The sequence below is a fragment of the Canis lupus genome, chromosome 5, assembly GCF_003254725.2.
Source record: "Canis lupus dingo isolate Sandy chromosome 5, ASM325472v2, whole genome shotgun sequence".
NCBI classification, from domain to species: Eukaryota; Metazoa; Chordata; class Mammalia; order Carnivora; family Canidae; genus Canis; species Canis lupus.
Window position 1 is genome coordinate 81,847,142 of NC_064247.1, and position 11,756 is coordinate 81,858,897.

General features: G+C 43.2%; 1 protein-coding gene across 6 annotated transcripts in view; it reads right to left on the reverse strand.

Annotated features, from left to right (window-relative positions):
* The window catches only part of CTCF (CCCTC-binding factor), a 55,267-nt gene extending 44,180 nt beyond the window's left edge, over nucleotides 1-11,087 (reverse strand). For 2 of the 6 annotated variants that reach the window (XM_035715737.2, XM_035715735.2), the window contains exons 1-3: nucleotides 10,884-11,087; nucleotides 5,819-5,930; nucleotides 4,483-4,595 (exon numbers count right to left, since the gene is read on the reverse strand). The gene's annotated coding sequence lies outside the window, so the exon portion shown is untranslated. The remainder of the gene's footprint in view (nucleotides 1-4,482; nucleotides 4,596-5,818; nucleotides 5,931-10,883) is intronic. The other 4 variants (XM_035715736.2, XM_025426538.3, XM_025426539.3 and 1 more) reach the window with 4 other exon arrangements.
* Nucleotides 11,088-11,756: the final 669 nt, after the last annotated feature.

Consider the following 11,756-nt stretch of genomic DNA (forward strand, 5'->3'; position numbering starts at 1 on the left):
ACAAAATACTTGTATAGCACAATTACATTCTTCCTTTAATACTATTATATGGGGGTGCCTTGGTGGCTCAGTCAGTTAAGCAACCAATTCTTGATTTTGACTAGGTCATGATCTTAGAGTCATGAGATTGAGCCCTGCATTGGGCTCTGCACTGGGTATGGAGCCTGCTTGAGATTCTCTCTCCCTCTGCCCCCACCTTCTCTAGGAAAAACAAAAAACATAAAACTACTATAATGTACATGCCCATTTACAAAAGTGCAGGGGAAAAACTCAAAAGGGAACACATCAAACTATTAATAGTGTTTATCTCTGTAGAAACAAAATAAAAGGGCAGCCTGGATGGCTCAGAGGTTTAGCATCACCTTTGGCCCACAGCGTGTTCCTGGAGACCTGGAATCGAGTCCCACATCGGGCTCCCTGCATGGAGCCTGCTTCTCCCTCTGCCTGTGTCTGTCTCTCTCCCTCTCTCTCTCTCCTCCCCCACCCCGTGTCTCTAATGAATAAATAAAATCTTAAAAAAAAAAAAAAGAGTTCTTTGGATTTTAGTTCTACAAATATTAGACTTTCCAAAGAAAGAAACTAAACATTACTCAGGTGATACAAAAAAGGTTTAAGACCAAATCTAAGTGAGGAAGGTTCTAAGAATTGCCTCTGTAACCTCAATTCCTTCTAATACTTGGGCAGATAGGTGGCTACTAGTACTCTCCCTCCTGCCTCCTGCCTCCTCCTCATGCTTGCACTTCTGCAACAATGTTCTGGCAAGGCTTCAAATCCACTCAAGAAGTCTAGACTTTATTGCCAGCGTAAACAAGACAAAAACTTTTATTATTTCATTATATTTATCAGAACACTTTAGTACTAATTCTTACTATACTGGATTCCTTTTCCCTTTAAAAATTATATAATACAGGGCACCCCGGGTGGCTCAGTGGTTTAGCCCTGCCTTCAGCTCAGGGCATGACCCTGGAGACCTGGCATCGAGTCCCACATCGGGCTCCTTGCATGGAGCCTGCTTCTCCCTCTGCCTGTGTCTCTCATGAATAAATAAATAAAATCTTAAAAAATAAAAAATAAAAATTATATAATACATGTATAGGAGAAAACCCAGATAAACCAAAAACATAAATCTATAGGTTTGTATAAACAAACTTTCTGGTTTATATCCATGGTCCCCTCCCTATATACATACACATATTTGTGCATACTATTTGATAATCTACTTTATGTAGTATGTCTCAAATCTCTCCCTTTCAATATACTACTATACATAACACAATGGTTGCATGACATTTTATTTTATAGATATTCTTAATTTTTAAAAAGATATTCATAATTTAATCACTTCCCCACCGTTGAATATGGTCATTCCCAAATTTTGGCAATGCTACTTTATTTATTTTCTTTTTTTCTTTTTTTAATGCTACTTTATTTAAAAACAAAAACTAAACAAAACAATTAACGGCAGCCCAGGTGGCTCAGCGGTTTAGTGCCACCTTCAGCCCAGGGTGTGATCCTGAAGACCTGGGATCGAGTCCTACATCGGGCTTCCTGTACGGAGCCTGTTTCTCCCTCTGCCTGTGCCTCTGCCTCTCTCTCTGTCTCTCTCATGAATAAATAAGGAACATCTTTATGGGCAGCCCAGGTGGCTCGGCAGTTTAGTGCTGCTTTTGAGCCTAGGGTGTGATACTGAAGACCCGGGATCGAGTACCATGTTGGGCTCTCTGCCTGGAGCCTGTTTCTCCCTATGTCTGTGCCCCCACCCCCCCGTCTCCATGAATAAATAAATAAAATCTTTAAAAAAAACTCTTAAAAAAAAAAAAAGAATAAAATCTTTAAAAAGAAAAAGGAAAAGGGACGCCTGGGTGGCTCAGCGGTTGAGTGTCTTCCTTCTACCTAAGGCATAATCCCAATGTTCTGGAATTGAGTCCTACATTGGGCTCCCTGTGAGGAGCAAGCTTCTCCCTCTGCCTCTGCCTCTCTCTCCCCTCTGGGTCTCTCACGAATAAACAAATAAAATCTTAAAAAAAAAAAAGAAGAAGAAGAAGAAAGAGAATCTATTTGCACTACAAGATGTTATACAACTATAGAAAACCAGGAAAAGGAATCCCTGGGTGGCTCAGCGGTTTGGCACCTGCCTTCGGCCCAGGGTGTGATCCTGGAGTCCTGGGATGGAGTCTTGCGTCAGGCTCCCTGCATGGGATGGGGCCTGCTTCTCCCTCTGCCTGGGTCTCTACCTCTCTCTCTCTCCCTCTGTATCTCTCATGAATAAATAAATAAATAAAATCTTTTTTAAAAAAAGAAAAAAAAAAAAAAAACAGAAAAGTTACCCTAGATCCAACCACCCTTGCACTGTTAGTTTATTATATTTTGACCAGTTTTTTGATGTCTGTTTGGTCTTTTTCCTAGGCATTCATTCAATTACTTACTAGGTTTCTGCTATGTGCCAGGTTTTGGTTTTTTTTCTTTGCTTTTATTCCATAACAATTTTTTTCTACTGTATTTAAAAAAATAAATTTCTTAAGCATTTTGCTAGTTAACAGTATTCCCAATCAGTTTCTTTTTGTGGTTGTCAAAAATTGCTCCCAAAACAGTGTGGCTCTGTTTCCTTATCCATTTCTCTACTGATCAACAGGTTTTTTTTTTTTTTTTTTTTTTTAAAGATTTTATTTATTCATTCAGAGAGAGAGAGGGAGAGACACAGGCAGAGGGAGAAGCAGGCTTCATGCAGGGAGCCTGATGTGGGACTCGGTCCCAGGACTCTAGGATCACGCCCTGGGCCGAAGGCAGGGGCTAAACTGCTGAGCCACCCAGGGATCCCCTGATCAACAGGTTTTGATTAATAGAATTTTCTCATCCATATTACTTCATTCACCTAACTTCTGTACAGTCTAATTGTCATCACTGTAGCTTAATGCAAAATATATACAATGACCAACTATTCTAAAGATCATAATTTTACTTCTACACAGCACATTGTAGTTACAGACATAAATACATGTTTATATACATATACACAAATATATAAATATATATACATATTCCCCCTTAACCATACTTCATTTAACTGCCATAAGCCTGTAACAAGGTAAATATGTCATTTTACCAATGAGAAAAGGCACAAGGAAGTAACCCCTAATGGACTTGCCCAAAGCTATGTAGCTATTAAAAAACACTGACTAAACCTTGGTGCCCTAGTAGGATTAAAATCCAATTGTATGCTTTTGAATTTCCTCATACACCTACATCAGGGTTTCTCCTCCAGAAAGCCTTTCGCAACATCTCTCACCAACCCCTGTAACTATTCTCCCTGAATCCCACACTTTTATGAGAGCACAAGCAACACTTATTTACTGATCTCTTGCCCCATACTCAAGACCTTGAGGAAAACCATCTTTTTCTTATTCATCTTCGAATCCCTTAGTATCTAATGCAACCAATTAGTAGACACAAAGTAGAAGGGCAAGGGTTCAAAAAATATAATGAACACCTTATAAGTGTTCAATAAATACTATAAATATTTAGAGCACATCTAAACATCCGGGTTGATTCAATTCAAATACATTTCAGAGAAAGTCATGCTCATATCTAGAACAAACTAGGTTCAAATATAAAACTTATATTCAAAGAACAGATATTATCAATAATAGGAAATATAATTCTTATGTGCCACTTATATTAAGAGCAATACACTAATAACACTTAGTAAATTTAAAACACACAGAACAGTTTAGATGTTTCTGAGTAACTATCTTAGGAGTCACAAGGTCTACAATTTAAGACTTAGCCACTTTTTTTTTTAGCCACTTTATTATAACTTTGACTACTTAACAACTTGAATGGGTGGGTAACAAAATCAGTATAAATTGTTAATTATGATGAAGTTAATGTGATACTTGTTTTCAAAATTCTGTTTTACAGAATTTACAATTTTAGACCTGATTTTGCTCATTGCTTTAAAAATTCTAATTCTTGGGATGCCTGGGTGGCTCAGTGGTTGGTCTGCCTTTGGCTCAGGGTGTGATCTTGGTCTCTCATGAATAAAATAAATAAAGTCTTTAAAAGAAAAAAATAATTCTAATTCTTAGGTCATTGGAATGGTCTTAATGACAGTATTTCTGACTTGGTCCAGCCATCTAGAACTGCCTACCAATATGTACAGAGCTCTTGTGCATGCTGGGCATGTGCAGGAACGTGCATCCAAGCTAACAAGCACCATTTAATACAATTTAACAACCATATCCCACAGTAGGATACTACAGGGAACAAAGTAAAGAGCTGAAAGATAGAGCTGTTCTATATCTCAAAAGTATTGCTTCTTGAATGCTTTCACTATAGTACCTATACAAAGAGCAATTCTTAATCCCAGGCATTCATGACTCACTTTGTTGAAAACCTGTGTTATCTTAGACAGTCATACGTGGTTCCCATTCTGATCCTAAAAATATGTATTTGTTTTAATGTAAAAATTTAAAAATTACTTACCAGTCAAATTACTTAACTCACCGCCCCCTCAATGAGCACAATTGAAGCTCCAAGAAGATGGATCATGTTTATCTTGTGGCTTCAAGTACCCCGGAATCATACCACTTTGTACCCTAAGGGTATTCATATCCCAGTTTGAGAAACAGGGATCTAAACAATTAAATAGCCATAACACTTAAAAGTGACCAACATGTTCCTACAACCCCATTCCCCAAACTCTTACGGCTAGTTTTCCCCAACAGCTTTTCAAATTAGTATTGTTTTTCTTTTCAGCAGCTCATTAATATATACTGTGTCAACACTCCTAAAAAAAACCTGCAGGGTACAAATTATTTCTGGAGTGACAGAACACTAGCACACAGACCTTGCCATTCCCATCTATCAATGTACCAAGCTGCCCATGGAAAATAGAGATGTGAAGAATAGTAGAGCTTTCACTCCTGTTTCCTTCCTCCTCTCTATTTGCTCCAGGCACAGCTTGTAAGAAAAATCTTAGTAGTTGTCATTTAGATGATTCCTTCACATAAGCTTATCTAATGCCAGCATTTGTAATTCCCACCTTTCCCTTTTGCCATTACACAAGTAAAATTAAGCCATTTTCATATTTTAAAAAATTTTCACATTTTCATGTGCTTTCTCTTAGGCTAAGAGGTAATTTTCCTACCTAGAACCCTACATTGCTTGTTGATGAGATTCCAAATCCTAGTAGATTTCAACATTTATAAGGTCTATTTCAAGTTCCCTATGATGTCCAATATATTTTATAACAAATCATAGGCTACAGTAAATTTTAAGTGACTCTTTAAAATGTTTTTTAAAAATTATTGATAATGATGCAAAAATGGGTCAGCAGCTAGGCTAACTCTTATTGACGAAGACAACTTTTATCTCAGATCCATTTCCCCAAGAATATGGTTCCAACAAAATTTCAAATCACCACAGACTGTGGACTTCATTTGCCAATAGTCAGAATACACATTTCAAAGGTTTCTGCAGAAAAACAACCATTTCCTGGAGGTCCTTCTATGTACACACTCAGAATGGTACTTAATGCTTACAAACATTCTCATTGACTTGGGAGAACAGCCTCTGTAATAATTGTGCTGTTCTCTCACAAATGGTGACCACAGGAATAGAAAGGTTAAGTAACTTGCTCAGTGTCACCCAGCTAATATATGGTAGTGGACTTCCAAACGAAGGACTCAGACTATAAAACCTATATTCCCTCAATTACCCACCGTCCTGGATCTCCTATACCTAAGAACAAAATAGCAAATCCTTCCACCCTAGAAAGGATTTACTACTCCCATTTTCAAGAAATGGAAAGAGCATTTACCTCTCCGTGACTGCAAAGTCAGTTTGAGGAGGGAAAACAGAACTCTCAAGCCCCTGGTTAGCAATCTGTCCACTAGTGCATCTTGTTCTTTGGCTCCAGATCTGCAATCATTCTAAAACAGAAATACAAATAATTTTATGAACATTAAATATGCATAAATGCATACATAATATGAAAAGCAAAATGAGGGCAAGATGAAAATGGAAAAAATTGGTTAAGAAACAATATATTAAAAAAAGCAAACAAAAAAAATAAACATTATGTTTTAATACGTCACATTACTAAACAAAGCATTCCATAAATTCTATCAAGCCAATAATAAAACACTTATTTTTTTCGACATTTGCTTAATATATAAATGACTAAAGATCTGTAATTATCAAAACCGTACCCATGTGGGGTCCTGGCTGGCTCACTTTGTAGAGCATGTGACTTTTTTTTTTTTTTAAGATTTTATTTATTTGAGGATCCCTGGGTGGCTCAGAGGTTTAGCACCTGCCTTTGGCCCAGGGGGGTGATCCTGGAGTCCCAAGATCAAGTCCCACATCAGGCTCCTTGCGTGGAGCCTGCTTCTTCCTCTGCCTATGTCTCTGCCCCCCAACCCCCCGTCTCTGTCTCTAGTGAGTAAATAAATAAAATCTTTAAATAAATAAATAAATAAATAAATAAATAAATAAATAAATAAATAAATAAATAAATAAATTTTATTCACGAGAGACACAGAGACACAGGAAGAGGGAGAAGCAGGCTCCATGCCAGAAGCCTAATGTGGGACTCAATCTTAGGACTCCAGGATCACATCTGAGCCAAGGCAGACACTCAACCTCAACCGCTGAACCACTCAGGCATCCCAAGCATGTGACTCTTGATCTCAGGGTTGTAGGTTGGAGCCCCAAGTTGGGCACAGAGAGAAATTAAAAAAAAAAAAAAAAAAAGTCTTAGGAACACCTGGGTAGCTTAGTGGTTGAGCGTCTGCCTTAGGCTCAGGGTATGATTCCCGAGGTCTTAGGATGGGAGTCCTGCATCGAGTTCGCCACAGGGAGCCTGCTTCTCCCTCTGCCTGTGTCTGCCTCTCTCCCTGTCTCGCATGAATAAATAAAATCTTAAAATTAAAAAAAATCTTAAAAAGAAAAAACCATTATGATCCTGCAAACAAATAATGGCACATGTATATATATTCAAACTAACAAAAATTAATTTTTTAAAAAGACTTTATTTATTTATTCATGAGAGACAGAGAGAGAGGCAGAGACACAACACAGGCAGAGGGAGAAGCAGGCTCCCTGCAAGGAGCCGGATCCGGGACTCGATCCCAGATCCTGGGATCACGCCCTGAGCCGAAGGCAGAAGCTCAACTGCTGAGCCACCCAGGTGTCCCCCCAAATTAATTCTTATAGATATAATAATAGTTCTTTAGCATATACTTCCTTATCTTCAGCAAGTAGTAGCTTTACTGATTAAGTTAGTTTACATGAGACTGTATTTTTCAGTTTAATAACCATGGAGAGAGCTTTCATTGACTTGAAATTCCTAGAAGCACAGCAATGAAATACTTTGTTAGCTAACAATTTTCTCCCTAAATTACAAATAAATGAACTGTCAAGCTCAAGCTTCAGACAACAGTAGAGTGGAACTTACTTCCAAAGGGGGAAAGAAAAACTCCCAAGTGAAATGAAAGTGCTAAATTTGAATTAAGAGTTTTCAAAGAATTTGACATATAAGGTACAACTACAAGAGAATCCATCTCATAATTAATTAAAGCTCATAAAACCAAGCTAATACTTTATTAGATGAAGCTAAAAAAAAATCTTCTCTGCTGAGAGGCAATTTACAACCTGAACTGATTAGTAATACCTAGTCCAAGAAACCCTTTTGTATTGGAGTCCATATATTGTTACTAGCATGTCTCAAAAGAGGATGAGATTTTATATACCTCAACATTCTAAGAATGAGTAAAAACAACGATCAAGTATGGGAAAGTTGCTATTCTTGGTGTATGTAACAGCAGTCTATACACAACGTCCCATCTTTGAACTCAAATACTTATCACTAAGAAAACACACAGAGATACTGCCAGGAAGATTTGAAGATAATGACTAAAATTTAGGGATGTTTAGAAAAAAATAATATGGCATGCCAAATCTACACATGCAATTGTGAATCAGGGTCTTCAAGGCTATACATTACTTGCCATTACTGTTCTTTTCAAACCTGTATGCTCTTTCTCAAAGTATTAAATTATGACAAATTTTAGTTGTTTGAAGAGGGACCTAATTTCTAGCAAAAGAGCTTGAAGTCATCTGGGACCAAGATAGGTAAATAAGGTAGATAGATAATCAATTAAACTTCTGGTTTAAAAAATGAAATGGAAGCTATAAAGTAGATGAAGGGGAGTGAAGCGGATTCCAGCAGCATCCCTAAAGAAAAAAAAAAAAAAGTCTCTAGAGGTGACTTTTTGTCAGAAGGCACCACTGTGCAAGGCTCTGCCCAGGACTCTATAGTCAGCCACAAGTGGCCTCTGAACTTCCAAAGAACTCCCTAAGCCACCCAAAGATGTCCCTCATCTTGTGTGTCATTTAAAGCAAAATCCAAAAGCGCTTGCAATTGGAATGTATCTTAAGAATGACTTTTACAACTTCTAAATTTTCTTACTTTGGTTAAATAGACCCCCTAAGGATGACTTTTACAATTCCTATTAAATAAGCAGTATTTTCCTAAGTGGGCAAACATTCCTGTTGTAATCTTCCTCTGTTACTGACTTAAGTAATAAGTTCCTTTGGGTAACCTCATATCCTCAATTTATTCTCTGTAGATTTCATCTTCCAATAAAAATAAAGTATGAATCCTAGCATACAGAAAACCTCAAAGTATAGCAACTCTGTGGACAAAGTCTATACCATTAAAAAAGCATAAATGATATGGAAGACCAAGAAGCTGATGACTTGTATAGGGCAGAACTGAATAAAGAAACAAAACATGGCCTGTGGAACACAAAAATAACCAGGGAAAACAATTACTCCTGAATCAATTACAGAACTTCTAGATTTTAATTTTTAACCCATACGGAGCTTATTTTTATAAGTAAAACAGACTACCTGCCATCCACAATATTAGAAGGAAAATAAAAAAAATCTCAAGAATGCAAAGAATTACACAAATGGACTTACGACAATTAAGCATGGTTCTATTCCAAAACCTGACAATCAACACTACTGCATTTGTTAGTGCAATTTTAGTTTTACTGTAGAGGAGGGAGAGAAGGAACATTTTTTGTAAGGTTCAAAAAAGGGATGCTGAAAGACTCTCCTATAGATATTCCTGCAAAATCCTACAGATTGAGATTACACACAGCAGATGCAACAACTTTGCTTAGCACCAGCCTGTTTTAATTTCCTCATAAGCTTAACATAGCTTATCATAAAAAAAAAGAAGTTAATCAAGATCTTCCTCTCTCCAAAGCACCCCCAGTTGATGCAGCAACGGCTGCACGATACTATATTAAAGTACTAGAGTATCTGAGGAAAATAAAGAGAGAAAACTATGGCAATTCAACAGGAAGCTTTTTAACGATTCAAGAAAACAGTTAAGGACAATAAATTTAATATACATGCCCCGTTTTAACTTCTTTTGCCGCCTATAGGGGACGTAGATTTTTAACTTTCCTAGTTGATTTAAACTCAAAGCATGAAGACTACGTCCGTATGCGAATGTTTACTTAATGCTCAACTCTGGGCTACAGGAAGTCAGCTACTAAAGAGTAGTTACATTAGGCGTAGATATTTATAAACCAACTGCAGCTAGTGACCCAGGATTCAATTACAACATCAACCCTCATATTTCAGCGTATGGGCAAATTACCAGTGGAGTCAAGAATAAATTCATTCTGCCCTACTGGCGCTTTAGATCGGGTTGCACAATTCCGGGGCAGAATTGCCTTCGCCTAGCTCTAAAGCATCAGGTACTAAATACTGTACTAAGTTAGCGTCAGGACATTTTAACGCGGGAGGGAAACTCAAGGATCGCCTGAACCAACTGAGCCAGCCCATAATCCCGAATTCAGGAATTTGTCACGTCACTTGACCTCAGAATGAAATTAAATTTTGATCCCTTTGAGATCTCTTAACGCACAAAGTCAGGCTATCACTACGAGTGGTGTCCCGACCGCGACTGTAGAAAAACTAGTTGGTGCGGAACTCGAGTCTCTTCCGCCCACCATGGGGGGCCGCACCGGTCAGGTCCAGCGAGGAGCCGGGGCGCGAGTTTGGGGGCGCAGCCCGGCCCGGCGGGGGCGGCGAGCGCGCGTCCCCCCGCCCGCTCAGGCAGCGTCGAGGCGCGAGCAGCTCAGCCAGCCTTGCAGAGGGAGCTCTCGGCAGCTCTGGGGTCCCTCTGCTCGCAGCCGCAGCAGCGCCGCCTGCGCCACTCGGCGGAGACGGAGACCAGCGGCGGCGGCGCGCGGACCGGGAGCGACCGCCGAGCAGCCGGGCGGCAGCGGTACGCTCGCAGAGCGGCCGGGTAGGTTCCGGGGACCGGGCAGGCTGGAGGAGGGGCAGCCCGAGAGGCGTCGGCCAAGGCCCGACACCCATACTACACCGAAACCGGACCGCGCGCGCGGCGGCAGTGGGTCGGGACCCCGGAGCAAGGCGCGGGAGTCGGGACGCAGGGATCGCCTTTCGGCTGAGGCCACCCGCCGCGGGAGGGGCGGAGGGCAGAGGGCGGGCCACGGCCGGGCAATCAGCCGGGCCAAGAGCCGGCCTCGAGGGCAGAGACAAAGGAAGGAAAATGGAGTCGCCGGCGCGCGGGCCTCTGTTGCCGCCGCTGCCGCCGGAGGCCTAGCGCGCCGCCAGGAGGGAGGCCTAGCGGGCGGGTGTTGGCGCGGGGGGGGGCGGCCGGGCCGCGGCGGCGACGGGCAATGGCGGCGGCCGCGCCGCAGCAGGGACGGTAGAGGGAGACAAACACCCCCCGGCGGCGGCGCTGGCGCCGGGCTGCAGCCAGCGCCGACCGGAGCGGCCCCATCGTGACACCTAGAGGCGGCCCGCGAAACCTCCTCCACCCCGGGCCCCCTTACCTCCGCGCCACACCCCCTGCAGCGCCCGCTCCGCCGCCGCTCCACCGCTCCGGCCACCCGGCGTCCCCGGCCAGCTCCGCGCACCCGCACCGGCTACCGCCACCGCCGCTGCCGCCAAAGAAGCAGCTCCGCGCACGGTTTAATCGCTCCACAGGCTCGGACACAAAATGGCGGCGGCGCGGTGCAGTGCGCCTGCGTCGGCGCTGCCGGGGCCGCGGGTGCTGATAAGGGAAGGGACGGGTGGGGGGGCAGGCCGGGCGACGAGTGGAGGGCGGGGGAGGAAAGGTGAGGGGAGGGGTTGGCGCAGGGCAGCATGGGAGGCGGCCCCGGGCGCCAACTTTCAAAAGCGGGCGCGATGGCGTCACGGGGCGCGCCGCGAGTCGCGTCACGCCGCACGCGCCCTCCCGCGCCCTCGCCCGGTCGCGCGTGGGCTCTGCGGGCGCCGCGACGTCCGGGCTCCCGCTGGGTGGGGCTTCCTGGGCGGAGGCCGCTGCCTCTGGGCGGCGCAGGATCCCTGGCTCGTCTGACCTGGTTCCCTAGCCGCAGTCTCCCTCCCTGAACGCGTAAAGGGGGGGTTAGGGGTGGGAGGGAGAGTGTTTGGAGGAAGCGCGCGCGGGGCGAGCCGGTGGGGTTGAGGCGGTTCTTGGGCCGGGCCCCGCCCAAGTCTCCGCCCTAGCTGGGCCGGACCCTCCTTCCCGGCGCCCCACCGCAGCCCGCCACCGCGTAAGGCGGGACTGGTCCCCGTGCACTCCCAGCTCCTGCGAGCGAGGGCTGGCCTTGCCCAGCGGCTAAAATTTAAGGGATCTTTCCGCCTCCTAAAGCCGGGTGCAAGGGAAGAGGGCATGGGCTTCCCCTTGGTGTCACCAGGCTGCT